The sequence below is a fragment of the Pseudophryne corroboree genome, chromosome 7 (assembly GCF_028390025.1).
Source record: "Pseudophryne corroboree isolate aPseCor3 chromosome 7, aPseCor3.hap2, whole genome shotgun sequence".
Classification (NCBI taxonomy): Eukaryota; Metazoa; Chordata; class Amphibia; order Anura; family Myobatrachidae; genus Pseudophryne; species Pseudophryne corroboree.
Genome location: NC_086450.1, coordinates 49,771,610 through 49,788,385, shown reverse-complemented (window position 1 = coordinate 49,788,385; position 16,776 = coordinate 49,771,610). Strand labels below are relative to the sequence as shown.

Sequence of the window (16,776 nt, the reverse complement as noted above, 5' to 3'; positions counted from 1 at the left end):
ACTTTGTCAATATAGAGGATCCAGTAACCCCTACTATATACATACTTCCCAAAGTCCACAAAAGTATGATAAATCCACCCGGAAGACCCATCATAGCCGGAATTGGAAGCCTTACGTCCAACCTCTCATCCCTGGTGGATTCTATTTTGCAGCCCTTGGTCACCACCAACCCTTCATATCTTAAAGACACAGGTGATGCCATTAACAAACTGCAGAATATAACATGGGAAGAGGGCATGAACATGGCCTCCGCTGATGTAACATCCCTCTATACCTGCATTAGGCACGAACAGGGTATAGAGGCCATTGCTTGGTTTCTGGATAAGACAGACATGACAAAGGAGAGGAAAGACTTCACTTTGGATGCCATTGATTTCATTCTCAAAAATAATTATTTTTTCTTTAATGGAGATTTCTTCCTTCAAAAGAACGGGACCGCTATGGGGACCAAATTTGCCCCAAGCTACGCCAATCTCTTCATGAGCTATTGGGAAAATACAGCAATTTATAACGGCGTAGCTTGGGGTGGCCCGCTCCTTCATTGGTTTCGGTACATTGATGATGTACTTTTATTTTGGAATTCCTCTCAAGAAGAACTGTTCAAATACTTTGAAACACTCAATGAGAACAATGTCAACCTCAAATTCACGTTCACCAGTAGCCAGGAGCAAATAAATTTCCTAGATCTCACCATTTACCAGGAAAACAACACCTTGAATACGAAAATTTATCAGAAACCCACAGACGTTAACACCTACATTCCCATAGACAGCCAGCATCATGCTCTATGGCTGAAGGGGGTTCCAAAGAGCCAATTTCTGAGAATACGCAGGAATTGTAGCAACGATCAAGTCTTTAAACAACAGACACTACAAATGAAAAAGAATTTCATTGTAAAGGGATACAAGGAAGAAGCACTCAATCAGGTCATCAATGAAGTGGAAAAAGTAGATCGTACATCCCTATTATCAATAAATTCAACCATCAAGAAAACCAATCCAACCGATAAGCTTAAGTGGGCTTTCATATCTCAATATGACTCCCAACACAAACAAATTGAAAAGGTCATTAAGAAGAATTGGTATCTCTTAACCAAAGATCCTATTTTAACCAATATAATACCGAAAAAACCCAACTTCATATACAGGAAATCAAGAAACATAAAGGACCATTTAGTACGAAGCACGTTACAGGTCCCCACTCGGAACCTAATCAGGACCAAAGGCTTCCACAGATGTGGACTTTGTATTGGATGTAGAAACATCAGAGATTCTACCAGCAAACATTCTGAAGTTACAGTCAATAACGTCACCTATAAAATCAGGGACTTTATCACTTGCCACACTGCCAATGTAGTCTATCTAATTGAATGTTCCTGTGGCCTAAACTACATTGGCAGAACCACAAGACCTCTCAAGATTAGAATAGGAGAGCATTTGAGAAATGTCAAAAAAGGAGTCGAGACCCACCATCTCTCCAATCATTTTAGACTTAAACATGACTGCTCCATTCAACATATTAAGAAATTCATTGGAATTAAACACATCAAATCCACATGGAGAGATAAAAACATCGAGAAAAACCTGGCTATCTCCGAGATGAAAACTATATTCTCATTTAACACCCTAACACCAGGTGGTCTAAACCACGACTTCGAACTCAAATGGTTCCTATAACCATCACCGGAGAGGCACATCTATGTACATTTGTATGCTAGCACACACATATGCACATACATATACATTTGTTTATTTCCTATTTATTTCATATTTTTTCCCAGCATAGTAGAAGATTATCTACTTCACACATTTTCATTATCTTTTCATTGTGAAATTATCTGATGTCATGTTTATTTATATATCTATTGCCATTATGGAAAAACACAAATTGTTTTTAAATGTATTTTTATTCTTGTTTCATTTTCAGCAATATTGGTTTAAAAGAACAAAAAAAATATGAAAGAACTACATAATAGACTTATGGCTATCCATTTCACTGACTGTTATCTATGGATAAAAAATCAGAACTACTAAAATGGCTTCCAAGTGAACTACACAGCCCATAATCCAGTGCAGTACAGATACCATTCTCACTTTGGCTGCACCGAGTAATGTAAGATCTATAGCCGGAAACTACATCCCCCACAATCCTGAGCGGAACTACGCGTCCATCATCTTCCGATTTTTCTGTAATTAAAGCAGGAATAAAAGAACTACTGCTGGGGACTATATTGCCCATAATCCCGAGCGTGATCCTGCGCCGTTTGACTTCCGTTTGCACCGCCATCAATACCCAAGAAACCAGGAAGGAAACTACATTTCCCATATAGCGCAAACGGCATACAATATCCGTTTCCGCTGGAATTTCATTCATTCTGCAGAGGACTACATTTCCCATAATCCTAAGCGGGTGAAAACTTCCGGTTCTGTCCGTTTTTATAGTCATCAGAACTCTTTACCAGCGCAATTAACAAGTCTATATATTTTATCCTTGAACTAGCTCATGTATAAGCTATATCCATATTAGACACCAAGCTTTTAACATGTCTTTTAAATGTTTTTAAATTTACCCAGCATTCATCACTTCCGGTTCCGGTCATGTGACCAGAAATGACTCATTGTATCCACTATAAATAGGGAAACCTATTACTATGGACCCTCATGCCTTGAAAAAGAGTCCCTGACTCGAAACGCGTCGGCTAAGAGGGGATTCTGCATCAGCGGACCAGTCTATCACTCCAAGGGAAGGTAGGACCTTGTCTTATTTATTTTTGGGACTTATATAAGTTGGCCACTTTATGTTCCAAGACGGTTCATACCTCCCTCGGTTTTTTTGACTTTTACGCTGATTCAAGTCTTTTTTCAGTTTTATTTGTATATTTTATTATTGAATAAACCTTTATTTATCTACCTCTTTTTGGACGGAGCTTCCTTTAAAGAAACCATGATGTGAGGAGCCATACAGCCATTACAGTGAGTGTTAGGTACGCTAATTTAAGTACCAACATTTTTCAACCATATTTCTGTGTAGAAGTGTTTATGACCAAGAAAGATACCTTTATAGGAGTACATACGCCTGCCTTGATGTAAGTGAGGTGTGTTCATGTGAAGAAGTACCATCTTTTATGAGAAAAAAGATACCTTTATATTTGTCATCCGACGACTCACATTGTAAGTGAGGTACGCCGGATGAATTCAATGTAGTTTATCTGCTACTGTTTATGTTACAATATCACACATTGTGTGTTCTCTATCTTTTTCACTCCGTCCGTGGTCGAACGCAATATCGGGGACCCGAACATAGAGTCTCTTCGGACCACCACGGTGATACACAGAGCTAAGTATTTCGACTCCCTCATCTATTCCACCTTGCATGAACGTTAGCGCCATCTTATCCACAACACCCCTTTTTTCTGTCCACATTCTAGGACCTTTTTGGGATAGGTCCTATTTTGGATTTAGAAGGCAGCTCACGGATACAAGAAGCGCCCTATAGGATTTTCACCCCGTTTTTTTCTACAACATAAGAGAGGTTAGGTTTAGGCTGCCGGAGGAGGGTTAGGGTTCTGCTGCAGGGTGGGGGGTTTAGGAAGCCCCTGGGAGGGTTAGGGTTAGGCTGCGGGAAGGGGGGTGGGGGGTTACGTTTAGGAACCACGGGGAAGGGTTAGGCTGAAGGGGTGTTAGGTTGGTACACTTACCTTCCCCCTGTTGAGATGCTGCGTCGGTATTCTGACCGCCAGCATTTCAAACCCAACCCGTCCCCACCGTGGTCATCAGATCATGCATGTATGAGCAGACAGTGCCATTGAGGGCCTCTCCATGCTAAAATGTGCAACCTACAGGCTACAATGGAAACACCATCTGGAGAGATCTTTAGCTGCCAGGGCCAAGCTCCAGAATACTTGGCATTCTGGGTCTTTGTAAAGTTGTCATTTTAGCAGCCGTCATAGAAACGTGTGACTGCAGCTTTTGTGGTCAGAAACTGATGATCACATACATCCTGATGATGCTTCATTTTAACAGACTCCCAAAACGGGTGTTTTCTTGGGTGAACCACAATTCTCCTCCGATATATAAACTCCTATATACCTTCCAGGGGTGTTTCTTTTTCCTATCTCTACTCAACTGACCAGGGAGCTGATCTATACCTGCGGTTGCCATAAACTGTATAGTTAAAAAATAAAACTTGTGGCTAAAACATTTTGTCAAACCTGTCTGGTGAAAAAAAATACCCCATGTGTACTTACTCATGAAGTTGTGAATTATTTAGCTAACCACAGAGAGCGAAAATTTGAGTACTCTCAAACTGCAGTGTCAAAATAAAGCTGTGCAGCATTTGTGGGCTACATGCAAAAGCAGCCCGTATTTACCCTGCAGGCCAACAAAATAAATATTTGCACCCCATGCATTGTAACTTGGGTTAATCAAGATACAAAAATCTTTTTGGTTTTGCTCCCACTGCAGAATCAGCCCCTATAAATGGCAAAAAAGGACTATTATGGTAGACTGGGTTCCACAGGAAAACATTGGGGTGTAGGGATGGATCTTGATCCAGAGGCATCAACAGGCTAAAGCTTTAGGCTGTCCGAGGATGAATTGGGGTCTCCTCTGTAACCCCGCCTCCAGGCACTGTGAGCTCAGTTCTATCAGTTCAATGTACGAGCAGGTAAGAGAGAAGGCAGATTTTCGTCACATAGAACCATATTCTCACGACAGGACCAGCGGCTAATTCCATACAAACTCATAGAAGCTAGGTGCGTCAGGGTGGGCGCCCTGTGGAACCCAGTGTACAACACATAAAGAGAGTTAACAATGGTAAGTCTACCATAACTCTCCTCTTCTGCAGCATGGTACACTGTGTTCCACAGGAAAACATCAGGGATGTCCTAAAGCATTTCCTCAGGGGAGGGGACGCGAATTAGCGGGTACGAAAACCCGGCGTCCAAAGGAAGCATCCTGAGAGGCGGAAGTATCAAAAGGCATTGAACCTAATGAACGTGTTCACTGAGGACCACGTAACCGCCTTGCACAATTATTCTGCGGACGCGCCACGGCGGGCCGCCCAAGAAGGTCCAACAGACCGAGTAGAATGGGCTTTAATAGCAGCAGGAACTGGGAGTCCAGCCTGCGCATAAGCTTATGCAATCACCATTCTAATCCATCTGGCCAAGGTTTGCTTATTCGCAGGCCAGCCACGTTTATGAAAACCAAACAAAACAAAAAGGGTATCTGACCTCCTGATAGAGGCAGTTCTCTCCAAATATATACGGAGAGCCCTTACGACATCCAAAGACCGCTCTTTGGGGGACAAATCCAAAGAGATAAAGGCCGGGACCACAATCTCTTGGTTAAAGGTGAAAAGATGACACCACCTTAGGTAAATACCCTGGGCGAGTTCTAAGAACTGCCCGGTCATGATGTAATATGAGAAAGGGTGGACGACAGGACAAAGCGCCTAGGTCCGACACCCTTCTCGCGGAGGCAATAGCCAACAAAAACAGGACCTTGGCTGTGAGCCATTTAAAGTCCACCGTCTCAAGAGGTTCAAATGGAGACTCTTGCAGGGCATTTAGGACAACAGACAGATCCCATGGAGCCACAGGAGGGACATAGGGAGGCTGAATCCGTAACACACCCTGAGTGAATGTATGAACGTCAGGTATAGACGCAATCTTTCTCTGAAACCACACCGACAAGGCAGATAGGTGAACCTTGAGGGAGGCCAGATGAAGGCCTAAGTCCAGGCCTTGCTGCAGGAAAGCCACAATTCTGGATGTTTTGAATCTGTACGATCATAGTGCTTAACAGCATACCAGGTGAAGTAAGAATTTCAGACCCTGTAATAGATCCGGGCAGATGCAGGCTTTCAACATAGTTTGGATGACCGCCTCAGAGAATCCTTTGGCCCTCAGGAGTAATGCTTCATAGCCACGCCATCAAAGCCAGTCTGGCCAGGTCTGGAGTAAGACAAGGGCCCTGTATGAGGAGGTCTCGTTGTTGAGGAAGTAGAAGAGGAAGCTCTGTCGACAGACCCTGCAGGCCGTCTGGGCCACGCTGGAGCGACTGGAGGTAGTATTCCTCCTTCTTGCTCGAACTTCCACAGGATCCTGGGCAGGAGTGACACTGGAGGGAACACGTAAGGCAGCCGAAAGTTCCATGGAATGGCTAGTGTGTCCTAAAATGCTGCTTGAGGATCCCTGGTCCTTGATCCGAAGACCGGAACTTTGTGATTGTGTCGAGACGCCATCATGTCTACATCTGGTAGGCACCATGTGTCCACTAGGAGTTGAAAGATTTCCGTATGAAGACTCCACTCTCCAGCGGGTACGTCCTAAGGACTGAGGAAGTCCGCTTCCCAGATTAGAACACCCGAAATGAACACTGCCGATATTGCTGGCAGATGGCGTTCCGTCCACTGAAGGCTTTTTGACACTTCCAACATTGCCATGCGGCTTCGAGTGCCACCTTGATGAGTGATGTATGCCACTGTAGTGGTGTTGTCTGACCGTACTTGAACAGGCCTGTTCTGTACCCGAGGAAGGGCGAGAGTTAACGCATTGAACACCGCCCGCAACTCCAGAATGTTTATCAGTAGGAGTGACTCATCCTTGGTCCAGCGACCCTGGAAAGAGTGTTGCTCCAGCACCGCACCCCATCCCCACAGACTGGCATCAGTTGTCAGCAGGACCCAGTCGGGATCCAGAAGGGATGGCACCTGCTCAATTGCTGGTCCTGTACCCACCAGGTCAGCGATTGACGAACCTCCGGAGTCAAAGTAATCCTGTGAGATTTGATCCGACGAGGTAGGCCGTTCCCCTTGGAAAGAATTAACCTCTGCAGAGGGCGGGAATGAAATTGAGCGTACTCTACCATGTCAAATGCAGACACCATCAGGCCTAGTACTCGCATCGCCGAGCGTATCGACACTCTGGGGCGACAAAGGAAGCATCTTATCCTGTCCTGAAGCTTCAGGACTTTGGGCCTAATTCAGACCTGATTACTGCTGTGCTTTTCCGCACAGCAACAGATCAGGTCTGAACTGCGCATGTGCCGGCGCCGCAGTGCGCCGGCGCATGTCAAACAGCCGATGGCCGTCTCTGCCCTGCTCGACAGGCAAAGGCGTTCGCTGGGCGGGAGGGGCGGGCCGGCGGCGTTTGGCCGTCGTTTTAGGGGCGGTGGTTTGGGCAACGCAGGCATGCCTGGAGCGTGCGGAGGGCGGGCCGCAACAGCTGTGTGATGCACCATGCTCTGAGCTGGTTCTAGCGAGGATTTCTATCACTTGATGAGCCACCCATGGGCTTGTAGGAAGCTTACCGCCAGTTGTAGATGACTGAGGAGGACATCGTGGGAGATTCCCAGGATCAGCAAGTCATCCAGATACGGCAGGATCCTGACTCCCTGGCGGCGCAGTCATTACGGCCATGACCTTGGTGAAGATCCGAGGAGCCGTAGCCAGTCTAAATGGCAGTGCCTGGAACCGATAGTGTAGGTTGCCAATAACAAACTGCAGATACTGCTAATGTGACTTGGCAATAGGTACATGCAGGTACGCATCCTGAATATCCAGGGGTACCATATAGTCTCCGGGTCCCATCGCCAGTACAATTGAGCGCAGTGTCTTCATACGGAACTTGGTCACTCTCACAAACTTGTTTAGGGCCGGAAAGACCCATTGGGTTTCGGAAATAGAAACAAGGTCGAGTAGTAACCACTGCCCCTTTGGGACAAAGGTACCGGCACTACAACTCCTGTATCCAGGAGAGAACACACAACCTGCTGCAGAGCTTGCATCTTTAGTGGATCCGAAGGGATGACCGTGGTGCAAAACTGGAGAGGGGGACGTCTCTTGAAAGAGACTGCGTACCCGTGAGAGACAACTTTTTCGCACCCATGCGTCTGAAGTGGTCTTTAACCAGACCTGGGTGAACTGCATAAGTCAGGGGGAGGCCCGCCCCGTCATGCGGCAGGCTTGTCTAGTTTAGAAGGAGGCTGACGGGCCGCCCAGGACTGCTTCGTCTTGGGCTTAGTGGTTTTGGAAGCACAAGAGTGTCTCAGGTATGCCTGACCTTTTGCTTTCCCTTGAGCTCGAAAGGAACGAAAAGTGGTACCTTTTGCTTTCTGTGCAGAAGGATTAGTAGTAGGGAGAAAGGCAGTCTTGGCAGCCACAATTCAGAAACGATTTTATTTAGGTCTTCCCCAAACAATATGTCTCCCTTAAAAGGGAGTACTTCCAAGGTCTTTTTCGGAGTCCAGGTCCACCTTCCATGACCTCAACCACAGAATACGGCGAGCCAGGACAGATGTGGTTGACGCCTTGGCCTCCAACACACCCGCCTTGAAAATAACAAGAGGCGGTGGTGATGTGAGACAGGTATTGTCTGGCATTGTCAGATATATATTCGGACAGCTCTTCCTCTAATGGCTGAACCCATGCTTCAATACCTTTAGCAGCCCAGGAGGCAACAATAGTGGGTCTATGTTCAGCACCTGTCAGGGAGTAAATAGATTTCAGGCATCAATCCACACGCTTATCTGTCGGTTCTTTCAGTGAAGTGACAGTGGTGACAGGCAAAGTTGATGACACCACTAGGCGGGTAACATGAGAATCCACCGGAGGTGAATTTTCCCACTTGATACATAACTCTGCAGGTAGAGGGTAGCGAGCTAAGGCCCGTTTAGAGAGAGGGAATAACTTCCCCGGATTAGACCAGGGTTCCTGCCTGATGTTCACTAAATGGTCAGACTGGGGTAACAAATTTTTAGCCACCTTCTGCCATTTAAACATGTCAGTTTTCTTGGTGACAGTAGTGGGTTCCTCATCATCAGTGATTTGTAGGATTTGCTTAATAGCAACCACTAGAGCAGGGACGTCAATTTGCATTGTAGAATCCTCGACAGAGTCAGGGTCTGATAGGACAGTATGCTCTTCTTCCTCCTTAGATGAACATCTGAGAGATTTGTGGATTGTGAGGTGGAAGCAGCCCGCTTAGATGACCCAGTGACACGGTAGTGACCTGAGGTAGATTTTTGTCTGACCAAGAAATGAGTCAACTGCTGCAACCAGTTAGATAAGTTTTCCACCAAAGGCGACTTAACCATAGGGACTATTGAGGCGGTAATGGTACAGGTGTTCCTATAGGGGGCGTTAGGCGTTCCACTAGTATACCCAGTAGGTTTGAGAATGCGGCCCAGAGTGGCTCCTGATTGGATACAGGAGCTGTGGACTGAGTAGGAGGTGCATGGCACATAGTACACAGAGCATCATTCACAGCTTCCCCCTCATGATGCAGGAGCGTCTACAAACTTACTGCCCTTTCTGTTAGATATTGCATGCAAAAGCAACAGAGAGCGGTTTAGTACGATGAAGCCAAACAGAGTATAATACCTGCGAATAAATCCGATAGTATGTGACCGAGTACACAACACCTGCGAATAAATACATTATTACGTGACTAAGTACACAGTAGAATACACTTAATAGGTAAATACTGTGACGCACTATATAAATGACCCTGACGCACCTAGTCCCTTAGAGTACGGAATAACGAGTTTTATGGTAAGAACTTAACTTTGTTAAAACTCTTTCTGCGAGGTACACTGGGCTCCACAAGGAAAGACATAGGGGTGTAGAGTAGGATCTTGATCCGAGGCACCAACAGGCTCAAAAGCTTTGACTGTTCCCAGAATGCATAGCGCCGCCTCCTCTATAACCCCGCCTCCCTGCACAGGAGCTCAGTTTTTAGTTAACCAGCCCAATGCAGTAGCAGGAAAAGAGACGACAACGGTTAGTAGCCACATACACCACACTCACACGACAGGAGAAGTGTCAGCGGCTAATGCCATAACACCCCAAAGAAGCTAAGTGCGTCAGGGTGGGCGCCTTGTGGAGCCCAGTGTACCTCGCAGAAAGAGTTTTAACAAAGGTAAGTTCTTACCATAAAACTCGTTTTCTGCTGCGCGGTACACTGGGCTCCACAAGGAAAGACATAGGGGATGTCCTAAAGCAGTTCCTTATGGGAGGGGACGCACTGTAGCAGGCACAAGAACACGGTGTCCAAAGGAAGCATCCTGGGAAGCGGCATTATCGAAGGCATAGAACAATTGTTCAAGGGTCGCACCATGGCGGGCCGCCCAAGAAGGTGGAGCCCAGTGTACCCCGCAGCAGAAATAGTGATAGATCTCTGGGAAACACTAAAAGTGAAACCTCACAGAATATACAAGCACACACAGTCACATTAGCAATGCAGATAATCATTATTACTATACAATAAAACTGCACTGATGTATGTATGTATGGGGATAGATAGATAGATAGAGATTTTATATATATATATATATATATATATATATATATATATATATATATATATAATAAGATTTTACTTACCGATAAATCTATTTCTCGTAGTCCGTAGTGGATGCTGGGACTCCGTAAGGACCATGGGGATATAGCGGCTCCGCAGGAGACAGGGCACAAAATAAAAGCTTAAGGATCAGGTGGTGTGCACTGGCTCCTCCCCCTATGACCCTCCTCCAAGCCTCAGTTAGGATACTGTGCCCGGACGAGCGTACATAATAAGGAAGGATATTGAATCCCGGGTAAGACTCATACCAGCCACACCAATCACACCGTACAACTTGTGATCTGAACCCAGTTAACAGTATGATAAACTCAAAGGAGCCTCTGAAAAGATGGCTCACAACAATAATAACCCGAATTTTTGTAACAATAACTATATACAAGTATTGCAGACAATCCGCACTAGGGATGGGCGCCCAGCATCCACTACGGACTACGAGAAATAGAATTATCGGTAAGTAAAATCTTATTTTCTCTGACGTCCTAGTGGATGCTGGGACTCCGTAAGGACCATGGGGATTATACCAAAGCTCCCAAACGGGCGGGAGAGTGCGGATGACTCTGCAGCACCGAATGAGAGAACTCCAGGTCCTCCTCAGCCAGGGTAATAAATTTGTAGAATTTAGCAAACGTGTTTGCCCCTGACCAAGTAGCTGCTCGGCAAAGTTGTAAAGCCGAGACCCCTCGGGCAGCCGCCCAAGATGAGCCCACCTTCCTTGTGGAATGGGCTTTTACTGATTTTGGCTGTGGCAATCCTGCCACAGAATGTGCAAGCTGAATTGTACTACAAATCCAACGAGCAATCGTCTGCTTAGAAGCAGGAGCACCCAGCTTGTTGGGTGCATACAGGATAAACAGCGAGTCAGATTTTCTGACTCCAGCCGTCCTGGAAACATATATTTTTAAGGCCCTGACAACGTCAAGCAACTTAGAGTCCTCTAAGTCCCTGGTAGCCGCAGGTACCACAATAGGTTGGTTCATGTGAAATGCAGAAACCACCTTAGGTAGAAATTGAGGACGAGTCCTCAATTCCGCCCTGTCAGAATGAAATATCAAGTAAGGGCTTTTATATGATAAAGCCGCCAATTCTGACACACGCCTGGCTGAAGCCAAGGCGAACAGCATCGACACCTTCCATGTGAGATATTTTAAGTCCACAGTGGAAAGTAGTTCAAACCAATGTGACTTTAGAAAACTCAACACCACATTGAGATCCCAAGGTGCCACTGGAGGCACAAAAGGAGGCTGTATGTGCAGCACCCCTTTTACAAATGTCTGAACTTCAGGTACTGAAGCCAGTTCTTTCTGAAAGAAAATCGACAGGGCCGAAATTTGAACCTTAATGGACCCTAATTTTAGGCCCATAGACAGTCCTGTTTGCAGGAAATGAAGGAAACGACCCAGTTGAAATTCCTCTGTAGGGGCCTTCTTGGCCTCACACCACGCAACATATTTACGCCAAATGCGGTGATAATGTTTTGCGGTTACGTCCTTCCTGGCTTTGACCAGAGTAGGGATGACTTCTTCTGGAATGCCTTTTTCCCTCAGGATCCGGCGTTCAACCGCCATGCCGTCAAACGCAGCCGCGGTAAGTCTTGGAACAGACAAGGCCCCTGCAGTAGCAGGTCCTTTCTTAGAGGTAGAGGCCACGGTTCGTCCGTGAGCATCTCTTGAAGTTCCGGGTACCAAGTCCGTCTTGGCCAATCCGGAACCACGAGTATAGTTCTTACTCCTCTCCTTCTTATGATTCTCAGTACTTTTGGTATGAGAGGCAGAGGAGGGAACACATACACTGACTGGTACACCCACGGCGTTACCAGAGCGTCCACTGCTATTGCCTGAGGGTCCCTTGACCTGGCGCAATATCTGTCCAGTTTTTTGTTTAGACGTGACGCCATCATGTCCACCTTTGGTTTTTCCCAACGGTTTACAATCAGGTGGAAGACTTCTGGGTGAAGTCCCCACTCTCCCGGGTGAAGGTCGTGTCTGCTGAGGAAGTCTGCTTCCCAGTTGTCCACTCCCGGAATGAATACTGCTGACAGTGCTATCACATGATTTTCCGCCCAGCGAAGAATCCTTGCAGCTTCTGCCATTGCCCTCCTGCTTCTCGTGCCGCCCTGTCTGTTTACGTGGGCGACTGACGTGATGTTGTCCGATTGGATCAACACCGCCTGACCCTGAAGCAGAGGTTTTGCTTGACTTAGGGCATTGTAAATGGCCCTTAGTTCCAGAATGTTTATATGAAGAGACGTTTCCAAGCTTGACCACAGGCCCTGGAAATTCCTTCCCTGTGTGACTGCTCCCCAGCCTCTCAGGCTGGCATCCGTGGTTACCAGGATCCAATCCTGAATGCCAAATCTGCGGCCCTCTAGTAGATGAGCACTCTGCAGCCACCACAGGAGAGACACCCTTGTCCTTGGCGACAGGGTTATCCGCTGATGCATCTGCAGATGCGATCCGGACCATTTGTCCAGTAGATCCCACTGAAATGCTCGGATAACTCCCTGGCCTTCTCCTCCGGGAGAAACACCTTCTTCTGGACTGTGTCCAGAATCATTCCTAGGAACAGTAGATGTGTCGTTGGAATCAGCTGCGATTTTGGAATATTTAGAATCCACCCGTGCTGACGTAACACTACCTGAGATAGTGCTACTCCGACTTCTAACTGTTCCCTGGATCTTGCCCTTATCAGGAGATCGTCCAAGTAAGGGATAATTGAAATGCCTTTTCTTCGTAGAAGAATCATCATTTCGGCCATTACCTTGGTAAAGACCCGAGGTGCCGTGGACAATCCAAACGGCAGCGTCTGAAACTGATAATGACAGTTTAGTACTACAAACCTGAGGTACCCTTGGTGAGAAGGGTATATCGGGACGTGGAGATAAGCATCTTTGATGTCCAGAGACACCATATAGTCCCCTTCTTCCAGGTTCGCTATCACTGCTCTGAGTGACTCCATCTTGAATTTGAACCTTTTTATGTAAGTGTTCAAGGATTTCAGATTTAAAATTGGTCTCACCGAGCCGTCCGGCTTCGGTACCACAAACAGCGTGGAATAATACCCCTTTCCTTGTTGCAGGAGGGGTACCTTGATTATCACCTGCTGGGAATACAGCTTGTGAATGGCTTCTAGAACTGCCTCCCTGTCGGAGGGAGACTTTGGTAAAGCAGACTTCAGGAAACGATGAGGGGGAAACGCCTCGAATTCCAGTTTGTACCCCTGCGATACTACCTGTAGAATCCAGGGATCCACTTGCGAGTGAGCCCACTGCGCGTTGAAATTTTTGAGACGGGCCCCCACCATATCTGAGTCTGCTTGTAAAGCCCCAGCGTCATGCTGAAGACTTGGCAGAAGAAGGGAGGGCTTCTGCTCTTGGGAAGCGGCTGCATGGTGCAGTCTTTTTCCTCTTCCTCTGCCCCGGGGCAGAAAGGAGTGGCCTTTTGCTCGCTTGTACTTATGGGAACGAAAGGACTGAGATTGAAAAGACGGTGTCTTTTTCTGCTGATGTGGAGTGACCTGGGGTAAAAAGGTGGATTTTCCAGCCGTTGCCGTGGCCACCAGGTCCGATAGACCAGCCCCAAATAACTCCTCCCCTTTATACGGCAATACTTCCATGTGCCGTTTGGAATCCGCATCCCCTGACCACTGTCGCGTCCACAACGCTCTTCTGGCAGAGATGGACATAGCACTTACTCTTGATGCCAGGGTGCAAATATCCCTCTGTGCATCACGCATATATAATAATGCATCCTTTAAATGTTCTATAGTTAACAAAATATTGTCCCTATCCAGGGTATCAATATTCTCAGTCAGGGAATCCGACCATGCGACTCCAGCACTGCACATCCAGGCTGAGGCGATTGCTGGTCGCAGTATAACACCAGTATGTGTGTATATACTTTTTAGGATATTTTCCAGCCTTCTATCAGCTGGTTCTTTGAGGGTAGCCGTATCAGGAGACGGTAACGCTACTTGTTTAGATAAACGTGTGAGCGCCTTATCTACCCTAGGGGGTGTTTCCCAACGCGCCCTAACCTCTGGCGGGAAAGGATATAATGCTAATAATTTTTTAGAAATTAGCTGTTTTTTATCGGGAGAAACCCACGCTTTTTCACACACCTCATTTATTTCCTCTGACTCAGGAAAAAATATTGGTAGTTTTTTCTCACCCCACATAATACCCTTCTTTGTGGTACTTGTAGTGTCAGAAAGGTTCAATGCCTCTTTCATTGCCGTGATCATGTAACGTGGGCCCTACTGGACATTACGTTTGTCTCGTCACCGTCGACACTAGACTCAGTATCTGTGTCAGGGTCTGTGTCGACCCACTGAGGTAACGGGCGTTTTAGCGCCCCTGACGGTGTCTGAGACGCCTGGACAGGCACTAACTGATTTGCCGGCTGTCTCATGTCGTCAACAGTTTTTTGCAAATTGCTGACATTATCACTTAATTGTTTAAATACAATCATCCAGTCAGGTGTCGACTCCCTAGGGGGTGACATCACCAACGCAGGCAACTGCTCCGCCTCCACATAATTTTCCTCCTCATACATGTCGACACACGCGTACCGACACACAGCACACACACACCGGGAATGCTCTGATAGAGGACAGGACCCCACTTAGCCCTTTGGAGAGACAGAGGGAGAGTCTGCCAGCACACACCCAGCGCTATATATATATATATACAGGGATAACCTTATATAAGTGTTATTCCCTTATAGCTGCTGTTAATTATTGTTATTTGCTGCCAACAATGCCCCCCCTTCTCTTTTTGACCCTGATTCTGAAGCAGGACTGCAGGGGAGAGTCAGGGAGCCGTCCTTCCAGCGGAGCTGTGAGGGAAAATGGCGCTTGTGTGCTGAGGAGATAGGCTCCGCCCCTTCACGACGTCCTTATCTCCCGCTTTTTTGTGTAAAATGGCAGGGGATTAAAATACATCCATATAGCCCAGGAGCTATATGTGATGTATTCTGTTTTGCCACCTAAGGTATTCTGTTATATTGCGTCTCAGGGCGCTCCCCCCCCAGCGCCCTGCACCCTCAGTGACCGGAGTGTGAAGTGTGCTGAGAGCAATGGCGCACAGCTGCGGTGCTGTGCGCTACCTTAGTCTGAAGACAGGATGTCTTCTGCCGCCGATTTCACCGGACTTCTTCGTCTCTTCTGGCTCTGTAAGGGGGACGGCGGCGCGGCTCCGGTGACCCATCCAGGCTGAACCTGTGATCGTCCCTCTGGAGCTAGTGTCCAGTAGCCTAAGAAACCCGATCCACTCTGCACTCAGGTGAGTCCGTTTCTTCTCCCCTTAGTCCCACGATGCAGTGAGCCTGTTGCCAGCAGGACTCACTGAAAATAAAAAAAAAACCTAACTAAACTTTTATTCTAAGCAGCTCAGGAGAGCCACCTAGATTGCACCCTTCTCGGCCGGGCACAAAAATCTAACTGAGGCTTGGAGGAGGGTCATAGGGGGAGGAGCCAGTGCACACCACCTGATCCTTAAGCTTTTATTTTGTGCCCTGTCTCCTGCGGAGCCGCTATATCCCCATGGTCCTTACGGAGTCCCAGCATCCACTAGGACGTCAGAGAAATATATATATATAAAAATAAACAAAAGTGCAGTCCTAGACCGGAGGTATATATCAGAATACTCTTACAATATATTCTGTAATTGGTACACTTTTCTTAACTAATGCTGTCTGTATAAAGACATGTAGAATACTCAAGTGTTTGTATAGTCACAGTGCCGTATACAGGCAATTTTACAAGAGAGACCTTGCCCTGCAGTCCCAGAGACCAGCCGCAGCTATACTCCTAAGATGGTGCCCAGCGTCTCAGTCAGGGAGTGCGGGAGAGTGTGAGGAAGCTCCAGGGCGGGAACATTTGCAGCAGATGTCGCCCTGGGCCGGGGAAGGAGGGGGGCTACAGGTCAAGCAACGACTCCCCTATTCTGGGCCTCACCGCCGGTACTATGGAGCCTTAACAATAGAGCTGTTAGTACACCCGACCTGTACTCCTATGCCTTGGCGTATATAGGGGGGTCCCTGCTCAGTGACAGTGTCCACGCCAGCGTTGCAGTCCATCTCCCTAGACAGCGTTCAGCAACACTATTTAGTGGCGGGTCCGTGGGGGACTCTCTTTCCTCCTTCCCGTAGCAACCACGCGAACCAGGAGAGTGCCTAGAGCCGTAGCATCTCCGCCGTAAGTATCCAGGAACTGAGCCGTGGGAGTATGCAACGCTGCTTGGGAGGTGATGGAGACGCAGCGCTGAATGTCACCCTGACATGTAACAGCGCTGCAGCTCTTGAAGTCTTCTAGCAAGCTTATTCCGGGCTGCCCAGTGCAGGCAACCTGCTACGTGACCTGTGGCTACAGGCACCAACTCGAAACTGAGCTCACAGTGCCTGGAGGCAGGGTTACAG

General features: G+C 47.2%; 1 protein-coding gene across 4 annotated transcripts in view; it reads right to left on the bottom strand.

Moving 5' to 3' along the window:
• Positions 1 to 16,776, bottom strand: part of SPAG16 (sperm associated antigen 16) — a 1,801,610-nt gene that overhangs the window by 1,708,387 nt on the left and 76,447 nt on the right. The window lies entirely within an intron of this gene.